This window comes from Pipistrellus hanaki, assembly GCF_964339955.1.
Source record: "Pipistrellus hanaki genome assembly, chromosome: 2".
NCBI classification, from domain to species: domain Eukaryota; kingdom Metazoa; phylum Chordata; class Mammalia; order Chiroptera; family Vespertilionidae; genus Pipistrellus; species Pipistrellus hanaki.
In genome coordinates, this window is record NC_140504.1 from 159706779 (window position 1) to 159723761 (window position 16983).

General features: G+C 35.9%; 1 protein-coding gene and 1 long non-coding RNA gene across 9 annotated transcripts in view; one reads left to right on the forward strand and one right to left on the reverse strand.

Annotated features, from left to right (window-relative positions):
• LOC311618492 overlaps nt 1–11269 on the forward strand; it is a 700613-nt gene extending 689344 nt beyond the window's left edge. The window contains exon 2 of the long non-coding RNA XR_014794341.1: nt 9614–11269. This is a non-coding gene — a long non-coding RNA (uncharacterized lncRNA). The remainder of the gene's footprint in view (nt 1–9613) is intronic.
• Nucleotides 1–16983, reverse strand: part of NFIA (nuclear factor I A) — a gene marked incomplete at its 3' end in the record, with an annotated part of 370602 nt that overhangs the window by 236390 nt on the left and 117229 nt on the right. The window lies entirely within an intron of this gene.

A 16983-nucleotide genomic window follows, 5' to 3' on the forward strand; every position in this document is an offset into this window, starting at 1 on the left:
TAAAGTTCTTTTAACTCAGGTTTGACTTGGGTAGGAAACTATGCCCATGTGCCTTTTCAGATTTCAATGATACAGCATCAACTTGAGATAAAAAATGGGAAAAGAATTAAAAAAATAGGCCCATCATAAACAAGATCATGTTCACTAGCTCATCCTTGGAGATTTGGGTTTGCAGTCTGTCCTTAGTGAGAGTGAATAGTCACAACCTTGCTCTCCTGTTGACACAAATGTTCACACATAACCTGCAGCTGGCACATGCTCATCTCCATCCACTCTGTTTTTTTAAAATATATTTTATTGATTTTTTACAGAGAGGAGAAGAGAGAGATAGAGAGCTAGAAACATCGATGAGAAAGAAACATCAACCAGCTGCCTCTTGCACACCCCCTACCAGGGATGTGCCCGCAACCAATGTACATGCTCTTGACCGGAATCGAACCTGGAATCTTTCAACCCGCAGACCGATGCTCTACCACTGAGCCAAACTGGTTTCGGCTCCATCCACTCTAGACAGATACATTCATGAACTAAAATATCACCTGCCCACCAGAAATTTCTAAGGGTCTCAATCAAAGTATGTGAAGCAATTGGAGAAGTCAGAAGAATTTTAACATGGCCAAACTCAGGCCATGTTAAATTTGTAATTTCATTATTGGTATCCTTGAGGTCATACTTCCGTGATTTCAGTCTTATTTTTTCTTATTTTGCACTCACTGCAATTGATCCAATTCCTTGATACAAGAGGGCATGGCCAAGTCAGGGAAAACAGTGGAATGGGCAAAGGAATGGCCAGAAGGGAGCCAAGGCTAGCCTCCTCTGTGCGCTCGGCCAGGTCTCCTTTGGTGAGCAGGCCACAGTGTGAAGACAGCCAGGGAAAACTCACACTTGAGGCAAAAGTTAATGCAGCTGCCAAATTAAAAATAAGTATGGTCAACTTTCGATTATCCCAAGTGGTTTAACCACACGGCTTCCTTCTTCCCACCGCCCAACCTCAGTCTGGGCTGCAATCCAGATGCAGAACAGGGCGGGGGTCTGCAAGTCTGAATGGACTGTCTGTGTCTGAACGTGTGGTCCCAACTCTACTGAATTGTGCATGTTCTTTTATGAACCAGACTACCAAGTTCTCTTTTACAGATAAGGACAATTGCAATATATATCAATGAATATTGTTACTAAAAGGTAGCTCACATACCTATTTTTTTATGTTGCGAAAAATGAAGTTCTTTAAAATCATAGGCAGATGCTTAGTAGATGATAGAAGAACTTTATAAACTTTGTTCCATTATTCCTTGACTCATTCATTTATTCAAAAATCTTTATAGGGTCCCTACCATGTTGGACACTGTCCCAGGCCCTCTGGGCATAAGATAAAGATAATTCAGTACCTACTCATGGGGCTCAGAGACCCTACTGGATAATAAATGCTTATTATTATGTTTTCTAAATCTAAAATACCCTTTTAAATTAATATTTCATTGTCTTCAAAGTAAATGTAATTTATTTGGCAGCTCAATAGAGCAATACACTTTAGTGTGTCACCAAAGTGGCCTAAAAGAAAATTTCCACGGGGGTAAAAGGTGAAATTTTGGCAGTAGGTGGAGTCTGTCTTCAATGTTCTGCTCCACCCTATGTCCTTGAGCACAGAAAGCCAGTTTGCTAGCCTGTCTCTCTTTTAAAATAAACTTCTATATTATCCATCTCCCTTCCTTTAAATCTCAAACCAACAATTACATTATCTTTCATCTACAAATCTAATAACCCAGTTTGCTCATTCAAATTCACTACATGTATATGACTAATAAAAAAAAAAGACAAAAAACTTCTATTGGGGTTTTCTCTTTTTTAAAATAACATGCCCTTTCTCAAAAATCTCTAATTGATGGAATATATAAGAGAAAAAATATTTCACTAAGGGGAATAGTTCCTCATGTCACTTTTTTACTCTCGATATTTAAAACCTATACAGTAGGTCCTCGGGTTACATCTGAGATCCGTTCCTATGGCGACATAACACGATTTTGCCATAAGTGGGAACCCACCTACCTAAGCACCTACATCACTCACATGGAGCACATACACAGCAGTAATGAAGTGAAACAGTAAAAAAAAATTAAAAGAAATATAACAATTCCTGACCTTTACTTGAGGTAAATGAATAATAAAAAACATAAAGCACATATGTACATACATCGAAATGACAGAACTTTTTTTTATATATAAATAAATGGGAGATGGCGACGTAACCACGAAATGACATACACTGAGTCCCACATAACCCGAGGACTGCCTGTATTCTAAAGTTATCTAAGCTCTCAAAAAAGTGGTTTTCTTCATTGATAAAATGGGAATAGTTGTAGTATATAAGGCTTAAAAAAGGTTGTTGAGAAATATGAGATTATTCCTGAAAGCATTTAGCTTGATAATAAGCTGTTACTATTTGTTATCATCATCACCATCATTTAAATATTGTTGCTAATAAATAGTAATCTGGCATTCATTCTGAGCTGTGGCCAGCTGCTGATTCAAAAAGAAAGACAATCATGGAACCAAAAATTCCTCAATATTATTAAAGCTTCATGAGACCTCAATGAATAGAAAACAATTTTATTGTACCATTGTAATCTTCTTATTGAAAAGCAGATACTATTTGTTCTTAAAGTCAATGTATGCAATTCATCACAAAGCCTAAGGATGTAGGAGCTATGAAGGCACATGGGAGGGAAATTCCTTAAAAGAAAGTCACAAATAACTAGCAATAATTCTGGAGCTCAGTGTAATTTTAAAAAATGTATCCCTTAACTGGCCAGACACATGAAAACCCAAAAGTTCATGAGCTTATCTGTTTCAGTTCACTAAACTAGAGAAGTGGGAAGAAGGTTATACTAAGATACCATTAAGCCACAAAAGTGTACAAACTTCCTTCCTAATACAGCATACTCCTTGCAATCTATTTCCTTGATTGAAATTTATTACTATAAATACAAAGCATGAAAAATATGAAACGATGCCAGTTCAGTCATCCCTTTGGCCCTGATCCTTTGCTAAATTTATGCATGTTTCTAGCTTGTTTAAATGCCAAAGAGCTAGGCAAACTAGAAGAAGAATATTATGCTCTTCTCTTCGGTAAAGAAGTCCACCTGAGCAAAGCATGCAGCTGGAAACAAGAGCCAAGGGAAACAAGATAAAAACATTCACTTTGCAGATGAGAATCATAGGTTTGAGATGTCCAATCAGGAAGGACTACAATGAAATCATCTCTCAATACAAATGATCTTTGGAAATCTTGCAAATTTCCCAAAACTGCATCCGTTCTTCTAGACCAGTAGTTTTCAACTGGTGTGCTTAAAGAATTTTTAAAACATGCAATACCTGATTATTTAGTCAGGGGCACTGACCTCTTTTCTCTTAGATTGTCAAATGAAAAATGACAACAGCCAACACAACAACAGTCATCCTGTGAATAAATACCTATTTTTTTCCAGTTCAGCAAAAAAAAAAATGTATTTTTGGTGTGCCACAGAATTTCAGTAATTATTAGTGCCATGAAATGAAAAATGTTGAATATTGCTGCCCTAGTCTTTGCTTAGTAATGGAAAGAACAGCAATATACAGTATATACATACATACAGTATATATGTATGTGTGTATATACATATACATATACATATACATATACATATACACATATATACATATGTATATCCATAAGAACAATGTATGACTTAGCATGAGAAAAGTCAGATGCATAGTCCATAACTAGAAAGCATTTATAAATAAAGATATTACTAGCCCAGCTGGTATGGCTCAGTGGTTGAGCATCAACCTATGAACCAGGCAATCATGGTTCAATTCCCAGTCAGGGCACATACCCAATTGTGAGCTTGATCTCCAGTGTGAGGTGTGCAGGAAGCAACTGATCAATGACTTTCTCTTATCATTGATATTTCTAACTATCTCTCCTTCTCCCTTCCTCTCTTTGAAATTATATATATATATATATATATATATATATATATATATACATACATACATACATATATATGTATCATTCAATAGAAAACAATCTTTCATGACTCAGGGCTGTGATAAAAGCTGCAAAATATTTGTATATGCAAACAAATCTCAATGCTCTCATGTCTCCATTTCCACATTTGAAGTTAATGATAATAATTTAATCTCTAATGAGAACTATTCAGGGTGAAAAAAGGAATATTCAAAACTTGGACTTATTGAAACTAATGATATTTTTCTATGTACAGGAATAACACAGCACAGCAAAACTGGGTTAGTCTATTGTCCTTGTTACCTACCATAGGGGCAATTTGAAGATTTGAGTTCACCTATCTTCCTTTTACAATCTTATTCCACTTAAGGAAAACCACATTTCCCACTGCAGAGGTGAGAGAGCCCTGGGGTGAGAACTCAAGTTTGGTAGAGCTTACCTGAGATTCTGTTATCCTTACTATTATGTCTGCACACTTGGCCCAGCTACCATCATTTTCTGGCCCTAGCATGTTAAAATCTTTGAGAATCATATTCATAATCATGAGTATTTTCCATAATGCTCTGCACTAATAGAAAAGTGTCTGGCAAGAAATATACCAAGATGCTAATGATAATTGTTTTTAGATGGTGGAACTGTGTTTGATTTCTCTTCCTCCTATTTTCATGTATATTTCAAATGATCTATAATAAGTTAATTATGTTTTATAATAAAAATCTATAAACATTTTAGATATGTATATTTATTGTGAGCCTAGGTGCATATTTTGATGTGTACTTTGAAAGCTGATTCTTGCCCTCAAATAAATTTATATAGAAAGATGATTTCTTTAAAAGATAAACAAATAATATACCAAATCCAGGTAGGAGAAGAGAAAACTGTTTAACCCTAAATGGTTAATGATAGCATCCAAGAGAGCAAATCTGGATACAAATAACTACTTTGACAGAATACACAGATTTCCGTTTCTCTCAAGTAAAAACATGTAAACTTGACAGATAATGCAACTCTCTCAACATTTTTTTCCCTCTGAAAATTCAACTCCTACTTGATATGATTAGAATGCAATAGATCAACTGCTGATAGGAAAAACAAAACAAAACAAAAAACAAAAAACTTGCATTTTTTAGTTTCCAAGCTCCCTTTATTCAGGAATTCTATGGGCTCCTTTACCCAGGGCCACTCAGATGCAGCAGGAAATCCACCCTTCCCAGGCAGCCTTGGGAATGATGCCTCTAACTGGTCCTCTAATTAAAGGAGCTGTTACTGTTACAAGCTTCATTCAGTACTTCCTCATAGAACATGTCATAAGTATCTTCAACTGCCCACTACTTAATCACTAAGAAACAAATCATGCCTGAGCCCTCTTTAAAATCTTAAATCTTAGACTCTAGACAAGTTTATTAAAAATATTAAATCATATTCAACATAAAGCTTAATATGTATTTTATGAAAATTAACAAAGAAATACCAGAACAGCCTTGATAATACAAGAATGATAACAAGCTTCTTACTGTATACAAGGGCTGGTGCTATAGACCTTACATATACTGTATTATTTAATCCTAACAACCCTGTAACTTACTACCATTACTCCTATTTCACAGACAGCAAAATGGACCTTGGCGTGCCTAGGTAATTTGTCCAAGGTCACAAAGCACAGCTCCAATCAAATCTTTTTTTACTCTAAAGACCACACTTCTAATATGTCAAACTGCTTCCCTTGGAATAAAAATAAAAGTGGGAGTTTGAGTCTTTTCAAAACTACAAACCAAAACAAAGAGAAAAACTACTCAAATACTTGCTTTTTCTTACCATATTCTTAAACCACTATATGTTTTTCCTCCCTTTGCTGAGTTCACTGTCAGCCTGGCATGAACCAAGATGCACTCAGGTAGCGTGCAGCAGAAAGAATGACGAATTGGTCAGAACTGGCTTGCAGCAGGGTTTTCAGATGTGAGATCTTACTAGGGTACAAGGACAAGAGTTCCATCATAATGAACAGAAAACAAGAAAGGGATGATCAGTTCTAGGGAAGGCTTCAGAATAGCTAAGTGGTCTCTTTTGGCTGAATAGTAAAGAAAGGAAGCACTTGACCTGCTCCTACTCCACTGTGGCTCCACTGGGAGTTCTCACTTTTTAAAAAGTACTTCACACATCGCAGATAGTGCTTTACCTTATCCACCTGTGAAAAGCTGAGTCAAAAAAAGAAAAGAAAAAAAGCTCAGTACATTCATGAGGCACACCATCTATCTATGCTGAAACTTGAATTCTCTATTAGTTTCCCTCAGCAAAAGTACACACACACACACACAAACCAAAATCAACATACACATTCTGCCCGATACACATTTCTATCCCAATAACTTATGGGATGTGATTTATATGGAAGTATGTTCTCATCTTTTAAAAACTTGTGTGTGGATACGTAAAAGTTCTATGCCAAACGAAAGCAAAGGGAGGCAGAAACAGTGAACATGATGGGTGACACCAGAAAAGGCCTATCATTCATGAACTGCTTTGCTGCTGGGGCCACAAAAGTCCCACTTCATAGAAGAGAAACCCACAAGGACTCCATCTGGGCACATCTTAACAGTGCTTCTATGGTCCCAGGTGAGCGCACACAGCTACATATTTCCCTGGATCCCTCCACATTCTGGACTGTCAACTGAACACTCCACATCCTATCAGGATCCAGGTTTCTTTTTAATGATAGCTGTGAAGTTAGGAGGGAAGCACATGAACGTGGAATTAATAAATTGATTTCTAAGACAAAATGATGAAATTAAGAAGAAATAAAAAGAAAGATAATAATAGACATCACAATTTCTGGTTAAACAGTTTTAAATATGAATATATGTAAAATGGGTCTATCGTTTATTACTCAAGAATACTTTCCAGTGTCTACTTAAATCTGAGAAAAATGAAATGGTCAAAGAAAAATACTAGTATTCCCCAAACTGACAATCCACTACATTTAATTTCTTAAAAATTGTATAAAAATCTTGAAGGTCTTCTCATCTAATCCATCTCAGGTACAAAATCTCTCAACCACAGCAGACCAACTCCCTCCCACATGTGAGATCCCTAGGTTCTCCACATGCCCAGTACACTGTTAGACATCTTCAATTATTATAACAACCTTCTTCATGCTGATTTGACTTCTGTCTGCCTCTACTCTATTGCATTAATTCTAGATATACACCTAAAGCTATCACAAGCTAACTTATTTTTTCATATGACAGCTCTCCAGAAAACAGGGATATTGGTCCCAATGCAGAGGTTTGCAACTATAGTACAACAGTGGACGGAGAGATGGGAGACTGGGTGTGTAATCATGGGCAGAAAACAACATTCTGAAACACAAAGGAAAAGAATGGTTCCATGACTATCTTCAGTTTTAGGACACACCTCACATCTTTAAAATGCTTTTTGACAACACCCAAAGTAGAAGAAATTCCATCTGGTCAGAGGATGCACAGAGAAGGAGGCAATATGTGTTTGAGGTCACACTGACAAGAATCAGTAAAACTTGTGAAAGCTTTCATTGATTTCTAATCGTGCCTATGCCTGAAGGAGCTAACATGCCAGTCACTGGTTTCAGTTTAAAGCCCCCAGAAATCCAACCAGTTTTCTGCCCTATCAACACAGTGAAATCGGTCTGATCTGAACCCTTGCTAGCTGCCAAGGTTGTATCTGTAGTTTTTCTTCTTATCAACCAATGGCTGATACCACACTGTGAAAGTTCCTCAGCAAGAAACTGTGCATCCAGTCAAATAAGATTCTGTATGTTGATATAGACTGATTTCAAATGAACATAAAATATTGTAAAATAAAACACTTTTACCCATTAAAAAGTGTTATATAAATGAATTTTGCATCTAAATAAATACTGCAAAATAGAAAGGAAAACTTCATAGTAGGGCATTAGTTGAATATTGTAAAACTGTGAAGCTTTGTAAACTGTTGTGACCTGTGTCAGCACTGAAACACTGGAATAAACATGGGACCCCTGGAGTTCCCATCAGCTCAGTTCAACAAACCTCTAGACCCTGCCCCTTCTGATAACCAAGGGTTTGAACTCAGCCCAGTCTTATAACTTTCTGAACTTCTACTTTCACGTTTTTATAAAGAAGAATCCAGTAACTAGGTCATCTCCAGGAGCTCTAAATTTTCATTATTCTAAATTTTTCCACATTTTGATGTCATCACTATAATACCTACAAGAAAGCCTCACTTCTGAGAGTTAAGTTTTTTTTTAAATTCTGTTAAGCAAACCTTCAGGGAAATTGAAATGCTATATATTACTTAGACTAAGCCTTGCTAAAAAGTTTTAGGCAATTTAGTATAAATTAAGGTTACAGACTCAGAGGTTGAGAATAGCTAGGTCCACATCCCAGGTCTATAATTTATATACTAGTATTACCTAGGATAAATTCATTCACCTCTTTGTGCTTCAGTTTCATCATCTAGTCAATGGGGATAATAATAGTGTTACTTCATAGGGTTGCCATTAGGACATAACTGAAGTGAGAATAAAATAAATATATAATTGGCAATGGGGTTCACATCAATTATGTATGAGCTAATAGGATACAACTCCAGAGCCTAGAATAGTGGATACTACGAAAATACTTATTGAGTGAATGAATGAGCAAACTCTGAGAGAAAAAAGCTCTACAAGTTTTCAGTATTATCAAGTATATGTCAAAGGAATGCTCCTATAAGAATAGAATCACAGGCTATCGATGTCCTCGACTCAGCATCCCTGGTTAGTAAGAGCAGCAGCTGTTTGTTCAATTATATGAAGGTCCACACCCATTCTCCAGATAACTCCATTATGTTCAGTAACTGTGTCAACCCAAGGGGACCATAAGGTGGACTAAGGCAGACTCAACACAGTCAAACATTCACAACTAGAAATCAAATAACAGTTTAGTGCACTTTTGCTTTTCTGTCTTTACAGGAACAAAGACAGATGCAAATAAAAGGAAACTCAACAAATCACTCAGGATTACACAGTAAAGGCATTTTTTAAAGACAGGTCCTCCTGCTATGTCTTATATCAAGAACTACCTTTAGAGTTATTTACATGCATACTCTAAATCCAAATAGATACACGGATGAGACAAATCTGCAGAAAGTTCTACAACCCAGGAAAACCTCCTAGAAACTACGTGTGAATTAGTTTAAGCCTGATTAACTTCCAGTCCATCAGCAAGCCGGCTCCAGTTCACTAATCACAACCTAAGTTTAATTCTGATCCTTTGAGCCTGTGCCTAAGGAGGTAAGAATCTTAAGACAATAAACTAATCAAAGAAATTCTATACTTGATCCACTTCAAAACAGTCACAGGAAAAGTGGAAGTCATTTTGATGAGGACAGTCCAGATGGAGAAAAGCCCATTCCAACTGAATATTTCACAACTTGCTAAGTAGTTGGTAGCACTAAAAGGAAAAACAACAACAACATAAGAATTTATAGAGAGGGCCTAAACCAGTTTGGCTCAGTGGTGGAGTGTCAGTCTGTGGACTGGGGGGTCCCGGGTTCGATTCCAGCCAAGGGCATGTGCATTGGTTGCGGGCACATCCCCTGTGGGGGGTGTGCAAGAGGCAGCTGGTCAATGTTTCTCTCTCATCAATGTTTCTATCTCTCTATCCCTCTCCCTTCCTCTATGTAAAAAATCAAATGAAATATATTTTTTTAAAAAATAATTTATAGAGAGGGATTCACCGGAGCATCTATATGTAACAACTTCTTCTTTGGTCAAAATGAGTGTTTACAGACCACAACTGATATGCACACCTTAAAATCCACCTCAAAACCTGGGATCAAACTGTCAGTCCAGCTAAAGCTGGAACAACTAGCTAGGATCCTGGACGTGTACAGATTTCCCTCAATGTATCTTACCACATTATAGCCTGGCTCCAACTAAAGCAGATTTATCTCTTTTTTAAAAAAAACAAAACTTTAATTCAGTCCAGATAACAGTTCTTGAGTATCCATTGTTACAAAGAACTGTCACAAGCACCAAGAAAACAGGGCCCAGTGTGGAAAACTAACTATAAACGGAAACTAGATTTAACATAAGCACCACAAACCATGTGGAATGGGTAAAAGATGGAGAAAAACCAAGTCAAGGAAGGCTGGGTAGCTTGTGCCTTATCCCACAAAAGATGAAGGTAGCTTGAAGGATGAGCAGGTTTCAACAGGCTAGGAAGAACTGAGGACCCCAAGACAGAAAAACAGGCATAGGAAAAGGGGAGGACAAGTTATGTACAAACAATGCATTTGTTGTATAAGTAAGGGAGGGTGGCCAGTAGCCCCACGTAACTGTGTGCTTTAAGCATGACATGTACACTCGAGCATTTGAAGTCTTAGCATTTACACTTTCTCCCCATTAATAATATTATGATACATTCAAAGTATTCCTGAACTCATTCTAGAATAAAATTTGCTGGCCTACAAGGTCTTTCCTGGTACTTGCCCCCTTCATTTAGACAGGAAAGACTTTTACATGGGGCTCATGGAGAAAACTGAAACCACAGGAGCCAATGGAATTCAGAATAAAAAACACATTTTGAAATAAAATAAAGGTTAAGCTCTCATACCAACAGACCTTGCTAGGTCAGCAAAAATGTAGGTGTTAACAGGAAATCACTACATTGTGTAATCCCCATTTCACCCTTTACAAAATTGCTCTATAATTCAAAATAAGTGAAGCAACAATTGGATGGATGACCAGTTTTTGTTGTTTACATAGTTTAGTGCACAAATGTGCAGTTTCCATGACTTTCAAAATGACGTGATTTACAGGAAGCTTTAACAATAAATAAATTTGAAGTGCTGTATATAGTTAGCATATGGTGAAAACTTCAAGCAAAACTCTTTCTTCCATTCCCTGGGAGACATTTTAGACATTCTTCCCATTGGGATGTTTTTTGTCTTTAATTTACACCCTGCTAATTTTTCCTCCTATGTAATAATTTTTTTATTTTATAAATAAAATGTAAGGGTGGAAAATAAAACAAAAAACATCTTCTTTACACATTAATGTCACAATAATCAGTAACTGCAAACAGACTATATAAATATTTATACATTTGCTATTTTAGAAGTTAGTCATAGATACCACGAATACTTATATTAGTATGTAATAATTTCTGGCCTCTCCATAGACTGTCATTTATCATCCTTCTATAACCACCTGGCATGTCAGAATACCTGGGAAGAAACTAACAGAATTATCTGCAATAAATCCCCCCCCCCAAAAAAAAAAACCACCTTAGAAACAAGCACAAATACATCTTTAAACAACAAAGTATTCTGTTATCAATATTTTTAAACCCTTCCATACGAATCTCATATAAAAACAATTTCCCAGAGAACATAGCTTGACCCACGTTATGGCCATGACCTTATTGCACCCTCCTTCCCCCAATTTCACCACAGTGTTTTCCTTCCCTTTCACCTACTTGGATTTTATGTAGAAGAATCCAGATAAAGTTTATGACCACAATTACGTTATAGGGAGATAACATCTTAATTCCTTCTAACCAAAAATAGGAAACAAGTGATAAAGGCAAAATCTCAATCTAAAGTCACCGTTGGCACCTATCCTTCTGGATTATCAGGATGATCAATGTATTTGCCATGCTAAGTCAGATGTGATCCAACACGTGTCCAAGACAGACGTCAAGAGAGGACAGAGCTACTGCTCAATATTTACTGACAAACTAACAAATGCATTCGCACCTGACTTTTATTAAAGAAAAAAAAATCATCATCTTGCCTGTGATCAGAGGCTAAAATAATGATTAAGAAATACCAATATTTAGATAATTTAATGAATGCTCTCAATCCAGAAATCGCCACTGAAGCCACTTGACAGTTTTTTGTTTTGAGCTACATTTCTATCCCAACCTGCTATAAATCTTTTACCTGAAATGCTCCATGTGGAAACTCATTAAAATGCTCTTGTGAAAGGAGAGCACAACATGACTGCCTTCCCTTTGTCTAATGGCACAAGACCTCCCTCTCCCTTCTCTCTCTCATAAATTCATTCTAATTAAATTATGCTTCTCAAGGTGCTCCCTCTCATGCAAGCCTTATGTAATTGTATCTAATATTTTCTCCACAATTGATGTTACATTAAAGAGGCTTTAACTACCTGCTATCCTCCTAATGGCCCTCATTCTTTTTCTTTTCTTTACTTTTCTTTCTTTTCTTTTCTTTTTTTTTTTAACTCAAAGGAGACAGGAATTTGACATAACAAACTCTGTTTTAAGAGTTTGCCTTGAGCTTTCATCCGTTCTTTATAATTTCCTTAATGATACATAATAAACACAAAGGCTCAAACAAATATATCTCTTTGAAAACGAAAGAGGGCATTACATTTTAAAGCTCAATGAAAGTAAGGAAATAGTTCAGTTAATGGGTCATTAGCCAGTTTTATGTCAAGACAGTGACGCTACAGGTGAGAGGATGTGCTGATTCAAATGAGTACAATGAATCTTACAAAATTATCAACAATCATTACATTTTCCATAGAGGTAGTAAAGGATATTGATTCTTTAAGCTACCAGGATGCATTTTCATATAATTGGGTGTGTTGTGTGTTTTTTTTAAAGCCAAATCCAAGAAAGTATGTAAAATCTCAATACATATCTTGGCCTGTGTTGCAGATTCTCATCAGAATTTTCTATTTTTAAGTAAAATGTAGAGGGAGTAGTTGTTTTATCTTTCACACTTCTCTGTGTTTCAGCAACCCAGTGGGATACATGGGAGCTGTAGAAGTAATGAATAGTTTGTGGCTAAAAATATTATATATGATAGACTTTCATAACTTTGCTAACTAAGTATGTAAATAACTTTATCTAGAGCCATAGAGAAGCTACTTAAGTGTGAATAGCTGGCTTATACTACTGTTATTAGTTAGAAATATTACTACTAGTATTACATTATTTAAATTGCTGGGTTTTTTTGTTTATTTGTATTTCTTTCATCCTTTCTGTCATTATTTGGGGATGAGTATACATTTAATTATGTGGTTGTGACAACTCATTGTGCTAAATGTGTAAATACACTAGAACACTTGTTGAAACATAAGTAAGTGGATATGTCTTGTCTACCCAACATGACTGATGTCTTTTTAAAGGCTGTGATAATATATATATATATATATATATATATATATATATATATATATATATATATATATATATATATATATATATATTTAGTTTGGAGATTCCATACACCGTTTCTCAGCAGAAGCTCTATCAACAACTGTGGATTGGCAGGTCAAATCAAAGTGTGAGATGCTTTAAAAAGGTCAATGTTTTAATATTAGAATTTTCTGCCAAATGGATCAACTAATCTTCCTGAAAAATAACTTAATTTTCTGTGTAAAGTGTTAAATGTGACCATTAATTTTACCCAACATTTATTGAGTACCTCTAATGTTCCAGGGGCAACATCCTTAAAGTGTTTTATAAGGATTAACTCATATTATTATCTCTCTTATACAGATGAGGAAATTGAGGCACAGAGAGGTCCATGGGCTTGCACAAGATTATAATGCCAATAAAAGGGAAAGCTGTGATTTGAACCAGAAACTGGGTTCCAGAGTCCACACTACCAACTTACTCCTTAGCAAGTCACCATAATCCTAGGTGGTGGGAAAGAAAACCATAGGTACTCCTGTTTCTGTAGATAAGTGGCCAATATGTAAATAAATGACATAAATTCTATGACACATATTTGCTCAGCCACGTAAGCCTGAGCAGTGACATATTGTACAATAATATCTTCACAAAGCTCAATGTTGGAGTTCATTAGATATTTCAAATAAACCAGAGGCATATAATACCATGAGACAATATAATACCAATCTGGCTGTAGCTGAAAATACCACAGGCTTGTCACCACTGCCAATGGCAACCAGGGGCAATACAAAATGAATTACATGACTCTAGCTCAACCTTTGAACATATCAGCAAAACTTCCAAGACTATGCAAAACAAGTACCCTATACCTAGGAAGCTAACATCAGAATGAACCAGAAAAATTAAAGCAAAAACAAACAAAATTACTTTCATTTTCTTCCTAAAAAAATCTCATTTCCATTAAACATATGCTGTATTACCTTAGAAAAGCTTCCTAAGTAAGCCACATACACTCATCTCTGAAATGAGGATGCTAGCATATATTAGAAGTAATGTGAAAATTAAATGAGGTGACAAAAGTAAAGCCATTTTCACTTTCCTTGGCATTTTAAAAATATAAACAAATAGTAACTATTAATAGATAATATCCATAATCAGAGTATGTCTTTCTACTTTAATAGAAGGACCTACTTCTATAGAATTTTATTATTGTTTTCCAGGATGGTTTCATGGAATTCTTTTTTAAAATTTCAAGTGTAAATATACAAAGAAATATACAAATGTAAAATATACAAAAAATGCATGTACTTATCAACACTTCACACTGTCTAATCTTAAAGTATAAATATTTATAATAAACAAGCTTCACTTTAAAAAAAACTTTTATACTATGTTTAATGGATAGTAATATTCACTTTTCTTTTATCAAGTATAAAAAGAGGTATAAATTGAAGAATAATCTGCACAAACCACTGGTAAAGCAGACCACAGTTCTGGTCTTTAGAATTCTAGTCAAGGGTAGCAGTCACATTTTCTCACACCCTTCCTTCTCCCTTAAAATAGGGACTATTCTTACTCCAAAATGGGAGGTGAGAGAATTACAGTGGTGGCTTTTTGGTGGGAAAGGCCGTTCTCCTACCCTTGGCTAAGAATGGCAAATATAATATCTCGGAGTGATGAAGGAGGAGGGGGGCAAGCTGGGGTGGTGAGGTCTCTACCTTTTAAGCAAGCCAGCCAGCAAACACAAATGCATGCAATTTGAAATTTTAATTAGGGTGCCATGTGCTGGTGACATATGGCAACACACTGACAGCTGGGCGTCCAGGTTCAGGAACAGACCTGGGTTCTGAAGTCACAGTTGGCAGAAGCAAAGTTCTCTGCTTGTGCACTAGGTGCTAGCATGCCTGGGAAGGGCTGTGCCAACATCGTCCCACCATGCAGCACTGCCTTCCGGCCGCTTGTAGACGCCGCCTGCCAGGGGACCACTACTGCAATTCAGACAGAGTGTAGAGCAAATGAAAAGAAACATAAAAAAATTCAACTCTTCCTCCCCCATCCCATTCTCAGTTTCAAGCCAGAAAATATTCAAAACGGCATAAGTTACTGACTCTCCTGTGACTTCTCAGTCAGAGACTCTGGGACATTCCCACTAAACTGTCTTTGCAGGAGCAATTTCCCTGTGACTGTGATACTATGCATATCAGAGCATGATGATCAAGAAGCTGTTACCTGCACCAAAGTCCATAACATCAAGCCCTTTCATAAAACCAAGTATGATTTAAAAGTCACATCTACATAGATTAGAAAAGAAATCTTGTTAGCAAAGTATCAAGATTGAATAAAAACATTCTAAGACAACTTGTTAAGCATTAAAGGTCAAACTGGCTAACTTTTTCTTCTACCAGAGTTTTTTTCCATGATGAATTAAATGTTGGTCAGTTTGACCTTTGAAGTTGAACAAGTTGCCTGAAAATGCCTTAAAATGGGTTAATGAATTGCTTGTAGCTTCTTCATTCACTTTGCCTTGCCCCACTTTGCCTATTAATTCTACTTAAAATGAGAATAGTCTAAGTCTGCTGTTCCTACACAAATCTAGGACCACGGCGAACAGAATAATGGGAACATTTCTTAGCTAAATCGTGCAGTAGTAAGAGAACCATTCTTTAGAGCAAGCATGTCAAACTCATGGGCCATTTCAGACAGAGAGTAAAGCAAATGAAAAAAAACATAAAAAGATTAAAGAAACATAAAAAAACCACAACAAATATTTATGCAGGCCAGCCAATATAACAATATGTAAGAAATGTTTTAATAAAAATTTCATAACTTAATTTTTACAATATCTTGTTATACATATAATTGTTAATAACGAACTACAATGTTAGCTAATGACTCTTTACTATATCCTATTGTATTCATTTCCCTTACACACCTTACATGCAGGCGCACCATTTCTCTCCACTAATGCTAGCAGAGAATATTTTAGCAGCCGATAGCCACGTCATTAGTCTTGGACTGACTTGTTTCGTGTGCACAACAGGAAATATTTCGCTTTTGGAGAACAAGAAAAATAGGTTTGTTTGCATTACACTTATTAATTTGTGCAGTTATTCAGTGTCTGGTAAGTTAATATTCAAGAAAAATATTAATTTTTATTAAGATGTTCTATTACTTTATGTTAATGATTATTCATTTATTTCAGCCCTTTGTATTCAGCATGTCTTTATCGAAATAAAGATGTTTCTATGAAAATTGTAGCTTTTGTTTTTTTGTGGCCCACCTAAACTTAATCCTTGTTTATTTGGCCAGTGTTAGCCTTTTGAGTTTGACATACTTGCTTTAGATCCTTTTGAGCTACAAGTATTTGACTGTAAGGAACTAGAGTAAGTAAATGTGCATGCCAAACTGTGCTATCCACAATTCTGTGGGAAATCTGAGTTCTAGCCAATAAGCAATGAAATTCTTCTGAGATATTATAAATACAGGGTCCAGATCCTTAGCTCTTCCTTGCGTTCCAAATCAGCAAAATGAATTTAAGGTAGAAATATCATTGAAGCGGAAATTCAAAATTCATCAATTTGATTTAAAACCAGCAATTTGCTGCTTCCCCTTATTCAATAAACACACACACACACACACACACACACACACACACACACACACACACATACTCACACACTCCCTTAAAGTTTTTAAACAATATGACATATAGAAAATATCACTTTATATTTTACTATTATTATTATGCAGAGAAATTGATTTACATCACATTTTATTCTCCTTCAACTTAATTTTTGGAAAGCAACAAAACAA